Source organism: Acinonyx jubatus, chromosome B3, assembly GCF_027475565.1.
Source record: "Acinonyx jubatus isolate Ajub_Pintada_27869175 chromosome B3, VMU_Ajub_asm_v1.0, whole genome shotgun sequence".
Taxonomy (NCBI): Eukaryota; Metazoa; Chordata; class Mammalia; order Carnivora; family Felidae; genus Acinonyx; species Acinonyx jubatus.
In genome coordinates, this window is record NC_069386.1 from 140,617,474 (window position 1) to 140,630,999 (window position 13,526).

The following is a 13,526-nucleotide window of genomic DNA, read 5'->3' on the forward strand; positions in this document are numbered from 1 at the left end:
TTTTTCACAGGGCTCTCCAGTTGTCTCAGCACCATTTGTTGAAAAGGCTATTCTTTCCCCATTGGGTGACCTTGGCATTCTTGTCAAGAGTCAGTTTACCATAGACCACATGGGTTTATTTCTGACCTCTCAATTCTATTCTACTAATCTAGATACCTAACCACATGCCAGTACCACACTGTAATGATTATTGTTGCTTTGTAGGAAGTTCTGAAATCAGGCAGTCCAAGTCTTCCAACGTTGTTCTCTTTTTAAAATTAATTTTTAGCTATTTCGTATTCAGTCCCTTGAACTGAATATGAATTTTATAGCCAGCTTGTCAATTACTACCAAGAAGTCAGCTGGAACTTGGACAGGGATTGTGTGGAACTCAGATTAGTTTGGGGAGTATTGCCACCTTAACAGCATTATGGGTTTTAGTCCATAAACATGGGATGTTTTCCATTTATTGAGAGTTGCTTTAATTCCTTTTAACACTGCCTTGTAGTTTTCTGAGTATGAGTTTCACACTTTTTCACTTAAATTTATTCCTAAGTATTGCATTCTTTTCGATGCTATCATAAATGGGCTTGTTTCTTAATTTCATTTTTGGATTGTTTATTGCTAGTATACACATGCAATTGATTCTTTTGTTTTTGAGAGACAGAGTGTGTATGAGCAGGGGAGGGGCAGAGGGAAAGGGGGAGAGAGAATCTTAAGCAGGCTCCATGCCCAGCGGGGAGCCCGCTACAGGGCTCGATCTCACAACCGTGAGATCATGACCTGAGCCAAAATCAAGAGTTGGAGGCTTAACCAACTGAGCCACCCAGGCGCCCCTACAATTGATTTTTGTATATTGATCTGGCATCCTGCAACCTTACTGAACTGATTTTTAAGTTCTAATAGTATTTCAAGTAAGTAAGTGCCTTAGAGTTTTCTCTGTATAAGATTAGCTGCAAATAGAGTTTTACTTCTCTTTGCTAACGCGGATGCCTTTTATTTCTTTGTTAATTGCCTTGGCTAGAACCTCCAGTACAATGTGGAGTAGAAATGGTGAGGACATCCTTATCTCGGTCACGATCTTACAGGGGAAGCATCCAGGATTTCACCAGGAAACACGATGTCAGCTGCAGGTTTTTCACAAGCGCCCTTTGTCATTTTGAGGAAGTTTCCACCCATTCCTAAGTTGTTGCGTGTTTTCACCGCGGAGGGTGCTGGATTCCGTCACGTGCCTTTTCCGCACGTATTGAGGTGGTCACGTGTTTTCCATTGATGTTTATTGCATTAATTGGTTTTTGGATGTTAAATCAACTTTGCATTCTTGGGATAAATCCCGCTTGGTCATGCTGTAACATTTTTGAGTAATTGCTGGACGAGGTTTGCTGGTATTTCGTTGTGGGTTTTGCACGTATATTCACAAGAGATATTGATCTGTAGTTTCCTTGCGCTTTCTTTCTCTGGTTTTGGCATCAGGATGATGTTGGCCTGAAGGAATGACTTGGGAAGTGCTTCCCCTCTCTTCTATATTTGGAAGAGTTTGTGAAGAACTGGAATCGATTTTTTAAAGAATGTTTGACCCCCAATTCTTTCTTATGTGAATTCAAATTCCCCGTTGAGTTTTTCTGCTGATTTTTTTTTTTTTTCATTTCAGGCATTGTACTTTTGAACTCTGGAATTTCTTTTTTTTAATTTTTTTTAATGTTTATTTATTTTTGAGACAGAGAGAGACAGGGTATGAACGGGGGAGGGGCAGAGAACGAGGGAGACACAGAAGCGGAAGCAGGCTCCAGGCTCCCAGCTGTCAGCACAGAGCCCTACGCGGGGCTCGAACCCACGGACCGCGAGATCATGACCTGAGCCGAAGTCGGACGCTCAACCGACTGAGCCACCCAGCAGCCTCTGTTTGTCCTTTTGCTGCCTGTTGGTTTGGTGGCTTTCCTGGGCTAAGGCTGTATTCTCCGTAGTTAAGCCCCGCAAGCCGCTGAGTTCTCTGGTCACTTTTTCTTTAAGTTCTTGTTTACGGTTTCAAGCCCGGCTTCCTAGGGTTCCTCCCTGTGTGAATACTATTTAGTGCTCAGGCAGTGATCGATGGGAAGGGTTCTTTAACTGCCTTAAGCATTAGTTTGCCATCCTTTGTCAAGGTTATCCGTGACTGAAGGCGCGCCTTCAAACCTCAGGTAGCTTAAAAATTGTCTCTAGCTTTCACTTCCTGCTTGTGCAGGGACCTACGAGTCAGCCAGAGGTAAGGGACGGGGTGTTCTCCTTTCCCAGGTCTTTACCAGGTGTGTATGGGGCCCCGTGCGTACAAACCCCCGCTAAGGTTCTCAGAAATACGCCAGATCTCTTCCAACTTCCCTTTGGCTTCCTGGTTATCTAGGTTTTCCTTTTACATTTTCTGCCAGGCTCCTGTGCCCCGACAGAAATCACAGCCTCAGGCAACTGTGCTGTGACCATCAGATTCCTTTTTTTTTTCCCCCCAGTAAGGCTCCAGGCAGAGGGCTTCATTCATAGAGCTGAGCTCGCAGACAAATCAAACAGTGACAACACGTGGGGAAGGGAGATTTGCCTGCAGATCCCAGTTGTAGGTCAAACCCCTGGCTGCTCTGGGTCCGGGCCTTGTATCAGAACTGCAGCCCTGAGGTGGGGGAGGAGGGCGTGTGGGAACAGCCCCCAATTTAGGATGCCGCAGACCCCGCTGTTGTCACCAAGCTTCAGTAGTGTTTCTTGAAAAGATGAGTTCTGTGCTCGGAGTTAATTTCCAGAGTCCCAACGTGGCTGAATCGAATTGTTTGACAGGAGGTTTTGCAGCTGTTGCGGGAGGGTGGGCTCGCTGAGTTCCCAGCTCTGGCAGTCTTTAACAATGTGCTTGAGATCCGGCCCGTCTGTTCCAAGGGTCAGCAGGTGGCTTGTGTTTTAGCCTAGCAGTCCGTCTTAGGGATGGTCCCCAGTTTCCTCCTGCATTCGCTGGTCGAATGGTGTTTGTGTCATTTCCGACGTGCGGTAATTGTGAATAAAGCCACCACAGGCCTTCACATAAAGGTGTCTGTGTGACCACACATTTTCGTGTCCTCGGCATTAATGCCTGAAAGCAAGATCGCTGTGTTATGGGGCAAGTGTATGTTTAAAGCCGTAAGAAGCTGTCAAACCCTTTTTACAAAGTGGTGGTTTTCCATCCGAGACTCTTCTCTGGTGAAGTGTATCTGTTCAAATCTTTTGCACATTAAACAAACAAACAAACAACTTTTTGAGGTTTGAGAGTCTTTTATATATTCGGGATATAAGTCTTTTATCAGAAATGTGTATATCAAGTATTTTCTTCTATCTCCAGCTTCTTTTATTAATATTAATAAACCAGGCTTTCAAAGATTAGGATGATTAATTTTGATGTGGTCCAATTCATTAATTTTATTCACTTGTGAATTGGGATTTTCGTGTCATATATAAGAAAGCTTTGACTAGTTTGAGGAAGCATGCAAAGGTTTCTCCTATATTTTCTTCGTTTACTCATCCCATCGTTTATTGCTATAGTTTGGGGGCTATTTTTACAGACAGTTATATACACTTTATATATTTTCTTTCTTTGTTTTATAGTTTTAGGTGTTGTATTTGGGTCTCTGATTCATTTTGAGTTAGCTGTTTTGTATAAGGCACAAGGTACAGGGCGAGTTTCATCGTTGGCATTTAGATGGCTCATTACCCCATCAACCATTTGTTGAAGCCAGTCAGAGTGGCTAAAATGAACAAATCAGGAGACTATAGGATGTGGAGAAACGGGAACCCTCTTGCACTGTTGGGTGGGAGTGCAAACTGGGGCAGCCGCTGTGGAAACCAGTGTGGAGTTTCCTCAAAAAATTAAAAATGGAACTACCCTACGACCCAGCAATAGCACTGCTAGGAATTTACCCAAGGGATCCAGGGGTGCTGATGCATAGGGGCACTTGTACCCCAATGTTTATAGCAGCACTTTCCACAATAGCCAAATTATGGAAAGAGCATAAATGTCCATCAACTGATGAATGGATAAAGAAGATGTGGTTTATATATTCAATGAAATACTACTTGGCAACGAGAAAGAATGAAATATGGCCTTTGTCGCAACATGGATGGAACTGGAGAGTGTTATGCTAAGTGAAATAAGTCATACAGAGAAAGACAGATACCTTATGTTTTCACTCTTATGTGGATCCTGAGAAACTTAACAGAAGACCATGGGGGAGGGGAAGGGAAAAAAAAATTTAAGGAGGGAGCCAAACCATAAGGGACTCTTAACTACTGAAAACAAACTAAGGGTTGATTGGGGGGGGGTGGGCGGGAGGGGAAAGTGGGTGAGGGGCATGGAGGAGGGCACCTGTTGCGATGAGCACTGGGTGTTGCATGGAAACCAACTTGACAATAAATGTCATATTTAAATAAATAAATAAATAAAAGTGCAAAAACAAAAAAAAAGAAAAGGTGATTTTTTTTTTTTTTTTTTTTTAGCCATTGAGTTGCCTTTTCAGCTATGTCCAAATTGGCCGCGGGTGTGGGAATCTCTATTTCTGGAATCTCTTATTTTTTCTCATTGATCTACAGGTCTGTGCCTTCACCGGGCCATGACATCTTGATTACCACAGCTTGAGAATAAGCTCTCAGGATCGGGTGGGTTGAGTCCTGCAACTTAGCGGCTCCTTTTCAAAATTAGTTTGGCTCTTCAAGGTTCTTGGCCTTCCATATAAATTTCAGAATAAGCATGTAAAAATCTGTCAAGTATCCTTGGGGGATCTATAGATCAATTTGGAGGGATTCAAAGGCTTAACAATAATCGGTCTTCTAACTGATGGGCATTAATTTCACTTATGTGGGTCTGTATTCATTCTATCAGTGCTCTGGAGGTTTTGCGTAAAGATCTGCACGTATTTTGTTAAGATTCATACCTGAGTATTTTACTTTGGGTGCGATTGTTAATTACCCTGTTTTAAAGTTTTCTCCACTTTCATATACTATAGAGACATGACTGATATTTGTATCCTGGCCACATCACCTTGGTAGATTCACTTAGTTCCGGGAGCTTGGCTGCTGATTCCTTGGGATTGTCCGCATAGACGAATATGTTGTCTGCAAAGGCATACTTCTCGTGTTTTCGTTTGATCTGTGTACCTTCTATGTCTTACGGCCTATTTCCGCGAGGGGGGTCGGGGGGGAGGTTCCCGCACATGCGAGTGGAAATGATGAGGCGGTTCACCCCTGCTTTGCTCTCACGTTCAGGGGAAAGGCGTCCAGTCTTTTTCACGGTGCCATGCGATATTAGCTGCACACAATTAATCTGCTGCAATGCCCATTCGAGAACATTTCACATTAGATTCTTGTACTTTTCAGTTCTAGAATTTCCATGTCGTTCTCTTGGGAATAGTCCTCTTTTTCTCCTCTGGGATTCTGTATTTGTTTCCGCATATTTTTCTTTAAATCCAAGACCATGTTTCTTTTTTTTTTTTTTTAATGTTTATTTATTTTTGAGAGAGAGAGAGACAGAGTGTGAACATGGAAGGGTCAGAGAGAGAGAGGGAGACACAGCATCCGAAGCAGGCTCCAGGCTCCGAGCTGTCAGCACAGAGACTGACGCGGGGCTCGAACTCATGAACAGTGAGATCATGACCTGAGCCGAAGTCGGACACTCAACCGACTGAGCCGTCCAGGCGCCCCTCCAAGACCATGTTTCTAATAAGTGTTACCTTTTTGGTTTACCCCTTCCATCATGTCTGCTATAGTTTGGGGTCTATTTTCACTGACGGTTTTAGGAGTCACGGTTTTCTTTCTCTCTCTTTTTTTTTTTTTCCTACGGTTCTGGACATGATGATGCTATTTTGCTCAATGTCTGGTTTTGTCTTCTCCCGCATTTAGAATGCTGAGTTTCGTTCCAGTAGGTAGTTAATTTTCGCATGGATAAGCTTTTTCTTTTGGAGACGTTTATGAGCAGTGTAGCCTTTACTCTCGGACTGCTTGAATTCTACTTTTCAAGTGCAGCCTTTCCAGCCCCTCCACTCTGGCCAGTTGGAAAGCAGCCGTCCGTGAGCTCTGGAAGTTGTCCGGCCCACAGCTACCCAGAACTGTTCCTTGGCCAGCCTCGGGGAGTCTCGCCGGGCACAGGCACAGCCTGTTGTTCAGAGACCCAGAGATTTCTGTGGCTCCTTTTCTACAGGAGCCTTTCTCTCTTAAACCTGACCTTGCAAAACCCTAGCAGCGTGGGGAGCCCTGAACTCCCAATCCTGCCCGGCTCATCCCCACGAGACGAGACCCTTACGCCCATTTCTGTGTCCTCCTCCTCCCGAGACTTGACCTCGGAGTGGTTCGAGGCAAAAAGCCGGCTAATTTCATCATTTGTTTCTTCCAGGGACCACCGACCTGTACTGCCCGTTAACCGAAGCCGGAAAAACAATTGCGTAGCTTTCTGGGGCTGCTGTGATAATTACCACAAACGTGGTGGCTTAAAACAACAGAAATGTATTCTCCTCTGGTTCTGGAGGCCACAAGCCCTCCGTAGCCCCACTGGGCTAAAGCCAAGGTGCTTGCCCGCTGGAGGCTCTTGGGGAGGACCTTCCCTTGCCTCTTCTGGCTTCTGTATTCCTTGGCTCACGCCTCCTCCTCTGGCTGCCAGCCCGCCCGGCAGCGTTCGCTTCGGCGGCCGTCTCTGCCCCTTCTTCTGCATCGGGTCTGTCTCTGGTGAGGCCACCGCTGAGTGCGGCTGGGGGCAGCCTGGCCGGGCCAGGGTTATCACCCCGTCTCAAGATCCTTAAATTAATCGGATTTACAATCTCGGGAACAAACCGTGAGCTGAACCAAACTTCTTACCCCGGAACTCCACGTCATCCGGGCCAACCCAGTTAAGATTACGGATGGGCGCACGGAGACCACGGAGGGCAGAGTCGTGTCTGGGTGGGAATGGAGCTGAGCACTGCTGAGTGGAGCCAGGGAGGCTGGGGATGCTCTCGGGGGGCATGTGGCTGGGGGGCGCCCATCCAGGGAGCGCCCTTCTCCTGTGACACGGCCGTGGGGCCTGAAGCACGTGGGAGGCGGCATCTGTCCCTGTCCGTCTTGTTGATACCTGTCCCACCACTGCCTCTGGTTCCCCCCGACTCCCCCCCTCCAACTCCTGGTCATTGCAACAGGCTCCTTCCTCCCTTCCTTCCTTCCTTCCTTCCTTCCTTCCTTCCTTCCTTCCCCCCTCCCACCCTCCTTTCCTTCCTTCCCTCCCTCCCTCCTTTCCTTCTTTCCTTCCTTCCTTCCCTCCCTCCCACCCTCCCTTCCTTCCTTCCTTTCCTCCCCTCCTCCCACCCTCCCTTCCTTCCTTCCTTCCCTTCCTTCCTTCCCTTCCTCCCTCCCTCCCTTCCTTCCTTCCCTTCCTTCCTTCCCCTCCTCCCTCCCTCCCTTCCTTCCCTTCCTTCCCTCCCTCCCTCCTTTCCTTCTTTCCTTCCTTCCCTCCTTCCTCTCTCCCTCACTTCCTTCCTTCCTTCCTTCCTTCCTTCCTTCCTTCCTTCCTTCTTTCCTTCCCTCCCTCCCACCCTCCCTTCCTTCCTTCCTTCCTTTCCTTCCTCCCTCCCTCCCTTCCTTCCTTCCTTCTTTCCTTCCCTCCCTCCCACTCTCCCTTCCTTCCTTCTCTCCCTCCCACCCTCCCTTCCTTCCTTCCTTCCTTTCCTTCCTCCCTCCCTTCCTTCCTTCCTTCCCTCCCTCTGACCCTTCCTTCTTTCTTTCCTTCCTTCCCTCCCTCCCTCCCTTCCTCCCTCCCTTCCTTCCTTCTTTCCTTCCCCCTCTTTCTTCCTTCCCCCTCTTTCTTCCTTCCCTTCCTCCCTCCCTCCCTTCCTTCCTTCCCTCCAACCCTTCCTTCCTTCCTTCCTTCCTTCCTTCCTTCCTTCCCTTCCTCCCTCCCTCCCTTCCTCCCTCCTTTCCTTCTTTCCCTTCCTCCCTCCCTTCCTTCTTTCCTTCCTTCCATTCCTCCCTCCCTTCTTTCCTTCCTTCCCTCCTTCCTCCCTTCCTCCCTCCCTCCCTCCCTCCCTCCCTCCCTTTCTTCTTTCCTTCCTCCCTCCCTTCCTTCTTTCCTCCCTTCCTTCCTTCCTCCCTCCCTCCCTCCCTCCCTTCTTTCCTTCCTTCCTTCCTTCCACCCTCCCTCCCTCCTTCCCTTCCTTCTTTCCTCCCTCCCCCTTTCCTTCCTTCCCTCCTTCCTCCCCCCCTTCTTCCTTCCTTTCTTCTCCTCTTCTCCCTTTCTCCATATCTTTCTTCTGCAAGGAGGTGATATGGGTATTTACTTGAGGGATCTGACTTTAAAGTTTGGGGTATAAGCAATGTCCCCTCTTGCCCTGGCAGTGTCCCACCTCAATCTCTGCCTCCCCCGATGACTGACCACAGCACTTCCAATGGGGGCTGAGTCGGCCTCTCCTACTGGACAGGACAACAACGTCCTGTGAGCCCCAGGCTTTGACATCACCAACAAATAAAGAACTGTAGACATTGGAAAGTGACCAGTATGCGCTGCGGGCATAGGTCTTGCCCGGGGTGCACAGGGACGCTGCAGCAGACCCGGGACCCTTGATTACGCCTGACCATCTGGGCCCTAAAGGCTCCCCAATCTTCCTAGAAGGAAATGGGCTCCCGCTGTCCCCAAGGAGGGACAATAGGCTGTGGAGGAGGGCGGTAGGGACGGGGACGGGTTGTGCCTTCGTGGCAATCGGCGCTCACTCTTTTCCACGTAATGCCATGGGGAGAACTGGACGGGACAGGCGGCCTCCTTTCAGTCCTTGGCAAGGGATTCTGATGGCGGGAAGCCAGACTCAGGTTGGAGGGGAGAGTGAGTCATGAGAAGAGGGCCGGTGGCAGCACCAGGCTCGGTCGCCGCGCGGGGTCCCCACCTGGACGCGGCCCCGGGGGCCCGGCTCCTCTCCGCTTGGGCGTGCCCAGCCCCCGTGTGGCCGCCTCCCTCTCCTCCAGCCGCTTCTCTGCCTCTTCACGCGTTCCAGAGGCATACACCCCAGGGCTGGTGGCCGTGGAGCGTGGCCGTGGCCGTGGCCGTGCCCTGGCGGCCCTCCCCTCGGAGCCTCCCCGCGCTCTCCAAATTGAGGGGAGCTGAAGGATGGAAGGCTTCGGCCGGACTGCCAGGGAGGTGGACTTTCAAAGAAACAGCAAATAAATTACCGCTGGGGTTGCGGCCCCAGCACGCAGAGGCTGCCACACTGGCCGATGCGAACACGTCTGGCATCCGTGCCAGGCCCCAAAGAAAATAACCCTTTTCTTGGTGTTTTGTGAGCCGTTTGTAAAATGGAAATCGCATGCTCCCTCTCTCAGCGCAGGCTCCTGGGCTCGCCCTCGTGTGTCTCAAGACTCGGCGGTGCTGCTATTTTCGAGAGCTCGGTGCCAGCGACGGCGTGTGGGGCCAAGTCCTCTCGGCCTCAAGTGACCCTGGCGTCTGGGGCTCCTTGTCCCACGTCTTGCTGACGGAAGGCAAGTGCAGTGGGTCTTGGGGTGGCCTCCGAGGCAGGGAGGCCCTGTGGTTTCGGGATGGCCTGGGCATCCGCACCGCGGGCCCGGGTGGAGGGGCCCAAGGGCACCAGCTGCACCCCTTCTGGAGATGGTGAAAGACCCCTCCGGGGCTGGATTCCTAGAGAGGCCAGCGGCCAGCCTCGGATGCTTTTCATGGTCACACCAGAGAACTGGAGACACGTGTCCTGGGCCTGCAGGGGCCTCAGAGGTCTGGGCCAGGACTGGAGCCCTCTCCACCCCCCGGACAACCTAGGAGGAGCTCAGTCCCCCCTCACAGCCCATGTCACGGAGAGGCACTTATAAACGCTGGAACGTTCCTCCTCAGATGAGACCAGTTTGTCTCTGTGGCACTTCACGCAGGAGACAGCGATGGGCTCTTTACTAAGCTGGAAGGGATCTCGCATGCAATCTGGTTAGTCCTCCTCTTTTCAAAGATGGAGAAACGGAGGGCCAGAGAGGGCCAGCGGCTCAGCTTCGGTCACACAGCAAGGCAGGTCCCGCGCCAGGTCAAGAGCCGGACGTCTGCCCTCAGCCACCACCCTCACTCGGCTCTGTCCCCCAGAGACAACCTGGAATTGGCCGCTCCCGTTGGCAAAGGGAGGCCCCCTCCCAGCTCGCCTCCTCTGGCCTGGGCAGGCCGCTCCTCCCCTTCTGGCTCACACTCAGGTCCTGCGGCCCACCGCCCGGCCATGCTCACTCAGCACCCCCAGAAGAACCTGGGCAGCCCCCTGACACGGCCCCGCCTCCGACCTTGGAGCCACCGGCCTGGGCGCCCAGCCCCTCGGGCGGTCCTTGCCAGGTGCGGACGGCACCTGTTACCTCCAGAGACGCCCATGGGGCTCCCCCAGGCCCCTCCAGCTCACGTCCGCCTTGCTTGGAGCCGTGCCTCACAACCTGACGTGTCCGTCCTGTCGTGCCAGAACACCTGCTACGCTCAGGACAGAACTTCCTCCTTCCTTTCCTGGCCTGGGGAGCACGAGAGACTGTCTTGGTACAAACCCAGAGCCGAACATAACGGGGACCGTCCTGCTTGGCTGTGCACGAGAGGGTGCTGTCTGACCTGATGTCTGACTCCGTTAGAGCAGGTGAAGGAAGGGCTCAGAGAACTCGTGGGTCGGGGCTTTTCCTCACCCCGCATGGAACAGTGGGATGGGGCACTTGGACCAAGCACGACCACTCCACACGACTGATGATGCAAACGGGAGGCAACCTCGGGCCTGGCTGGGGCAACAGGGGAGCAGACGGGCTGGGGGGCGGGGGCTCCCACCGAAGATGGCCAAGCACGTGGCTGGGCTGACCGAGGCCCACGGCACATGGGCCAGCTCCGTCTCCAGGGCCATGAGGACGTGGGCGGGTGGGGTACATCTCAGGGTTCCCGCCTTCTGCCCCTGACACCCAAACAGCCGACTCAGGTCAGCAAGATTCAGACAATTCGACTTGATTTCACGAATACATTATTTTACTATGGAAGTCCTTTTTTCAATTTAAAAAAAAATGTTTATTATTTATTTTTGAGAGAGAGAAGGAAAGACAGAGAACAAGGTGGGGAGGGGCAGAGAGAATGGGAGACACAAAATCAGAAGCAGGCTCCAGGCTCCGAGCTGTCAGCACAGAGCCCGACGTGGGGCTCGAACCCACAAACCGTGAGATCATGACCCGAGCCGAAGTCAGATGCTTAACCGACTGAGCCACCCAGGCGCCCCTGGAAGTCCTTTTTTCAACAAGTTTTTAAAGTGTTTTAAAGTTTATTTATTTATCCTGGGGTGCCTGGGTGGTTCAGTTGGTTAAGCGACTGACTCTTGTTTTTGGCTCAAGTCATGATCTCATAGTTTGTGAGATTTATTTATTTATTTATTATCCATTCATTCATTCATTCATTCAGAGCTAGACAGACAGAGAAGATTCCCTCATTCGTTCGCAGCCCAAATGCTTCTCGCCAGGGCAGTCACGGTTCTCATGTATTTCACCGCAGGTTGTCAGTGCCTATTCTAGAACTTCACAGGAGAACGCCCATTCGTGTGTCTACTTCTGACTTCTCTTATCTGGCAAACCGCTCTGAGGCTCATTCACGACGGTGCATGTAAGTTCCCCTATTACTGCTTGATGGCATTTCGTGCGTGGAGACAGCACAGCTTTTCTGTTGGTGGGCATCTGGGTTGTTTATAGATTGGGGCTATTATGAGCAAATGCGCTGCTATGAACATTTGCGTAAGAATCCTCTCGTGGGTATATGTCCTTACTTCTCTCGGAGAAATACCCCAAATCGGAATCGCTAGCTCCCGGAGGAGCCGTGCGGTTCACTGCGGAAGACAGACCGCTAAACCGTGTTCCCAATGCCTTTGCCACGTTCCTCTCCTACCACGATGTGTGAGAGCTCCGGGTGTGCCAGGTCCTTACAGATATTTGACACTCTCTGTCTTAGTCTCGCCCGTGGACAGCATTCTGTAGGATGAATGGTGGTGTCTCCTTGTGGTTTTAACTTGTATTTCCCCAGTGGATGGTCTGATGCGTCTTTTCATGCCCTAGTTGTCTTTTCGGATGCCTTCTTTTGTGAAGTGTCTGTTCAACTCTGTTGCTCATTTAATTTTTGGAAGTTGTTCATGTATCCTGGATACGTGTCCTTTCTCAGATGCGTGTATTTGCAAATATTTCCTCCCCCTTTGTGGTTTTCCTTTTCATTTTTTTTAAATCGTCTCTTTCTTGGTAACTTTTTCATTTTTTTAAAGTTTATTTTGTTTAGAGAGGGAGAGAGCACACGCACTCATGCTCACACACGCATGGGTGCGCAGCAGCAGGGGAGGGCAGAGAGAGAGAGAGAGAGAGAGAGACAGAATCCCAAGCAGGCTCGGCACTGTCAGTGCAGAGACTGATGCGGGCTCAAACTCGCAAACCTTGAGATCATGACCTACCTGAGCGGAAGTCACAAGTTGGACGCTTACCCAACCAAATCACCCAGGCGCCCAACTTTTTGGTTTTGATATAAGTTTGTGAGCATGGTCCGAGGGACTCCTGTCTACCTACACTTCACTGACATTCACAGTTGTTTACGTTTGATCACATTGGCTGGATTATCCTTGCCTTTTTCCTTCCCCTCTGATGTAAGAACGTGCACACGTATGTGTGTGTTTATCTGTAAACACATTTATATGTATATACATATGTGTATAAAATATATATAAACGTATGTAACATATACACATACACAAACATATACACATCCGCGTGTGTTTGTGTGCGCACGCGCGCGTGTGTGTGTGTGATTTCTTCCCTGGACCATTTGCAGAAAAGTTGGGAACATCATGACCCCCTTGCTACATAGTATGTGTGTCTCAAGAAAAAAATTATTTTCCATACCCACAAAGGAAATATCAAAATCAGAACATTTGACACTGATACAATTTTATCATCCAAACCACAGCCTGTTTGGGGCTCTCATTAATTGTTACAAAATGTGCAGGCCAGCGAGGGTGTTGCAAGTCTAGGATCTCATGCAGGATCCTGGACCAGTTTCTCAGCCCTCCTCGTCTGGCATTTGTGTCCTCGGATTTTGAAGAGTGTGGGCCGGTTATTTTGTGGAGTGTCTCTCAGTTAGGGACCGCCCCATGTGACCTCATGAGTATATCCAGCTGTGCACGCATCAGGGGGTATAGTGTGGAGGAGACGCGTCCTTCTCACGCACGCACCACGCCAGGTGTGAGGTGCTGGTGTGAGTCCTAAGGATGTTCACGTTGGCCTCTGCGTTTAGCTGGTGTTCGCCAAGCTCTTTGCTGGAAAGTTATGATTTCCTCCTGTGATTCATAGGTGACATGACTCTATCAGTCAGCTCGGGATGCTGGGACAAAATATCACGGATTGGGTTGCTTCGAAAACGTGATTTTCTCCTAGTTGTGCAGACTGGAAGTCCAAGATCAAGGCTGGGCAGGTGGGTCTCTCCAGAGACCTCTGTCTCCTGTCCTGGTACCTCCTCGCTGTGTCCTTACATGGCCTCTCCTCTATGATCACATCCTTCGTCCTGTAAGGACACCAGTGCTACCCAAATAAGG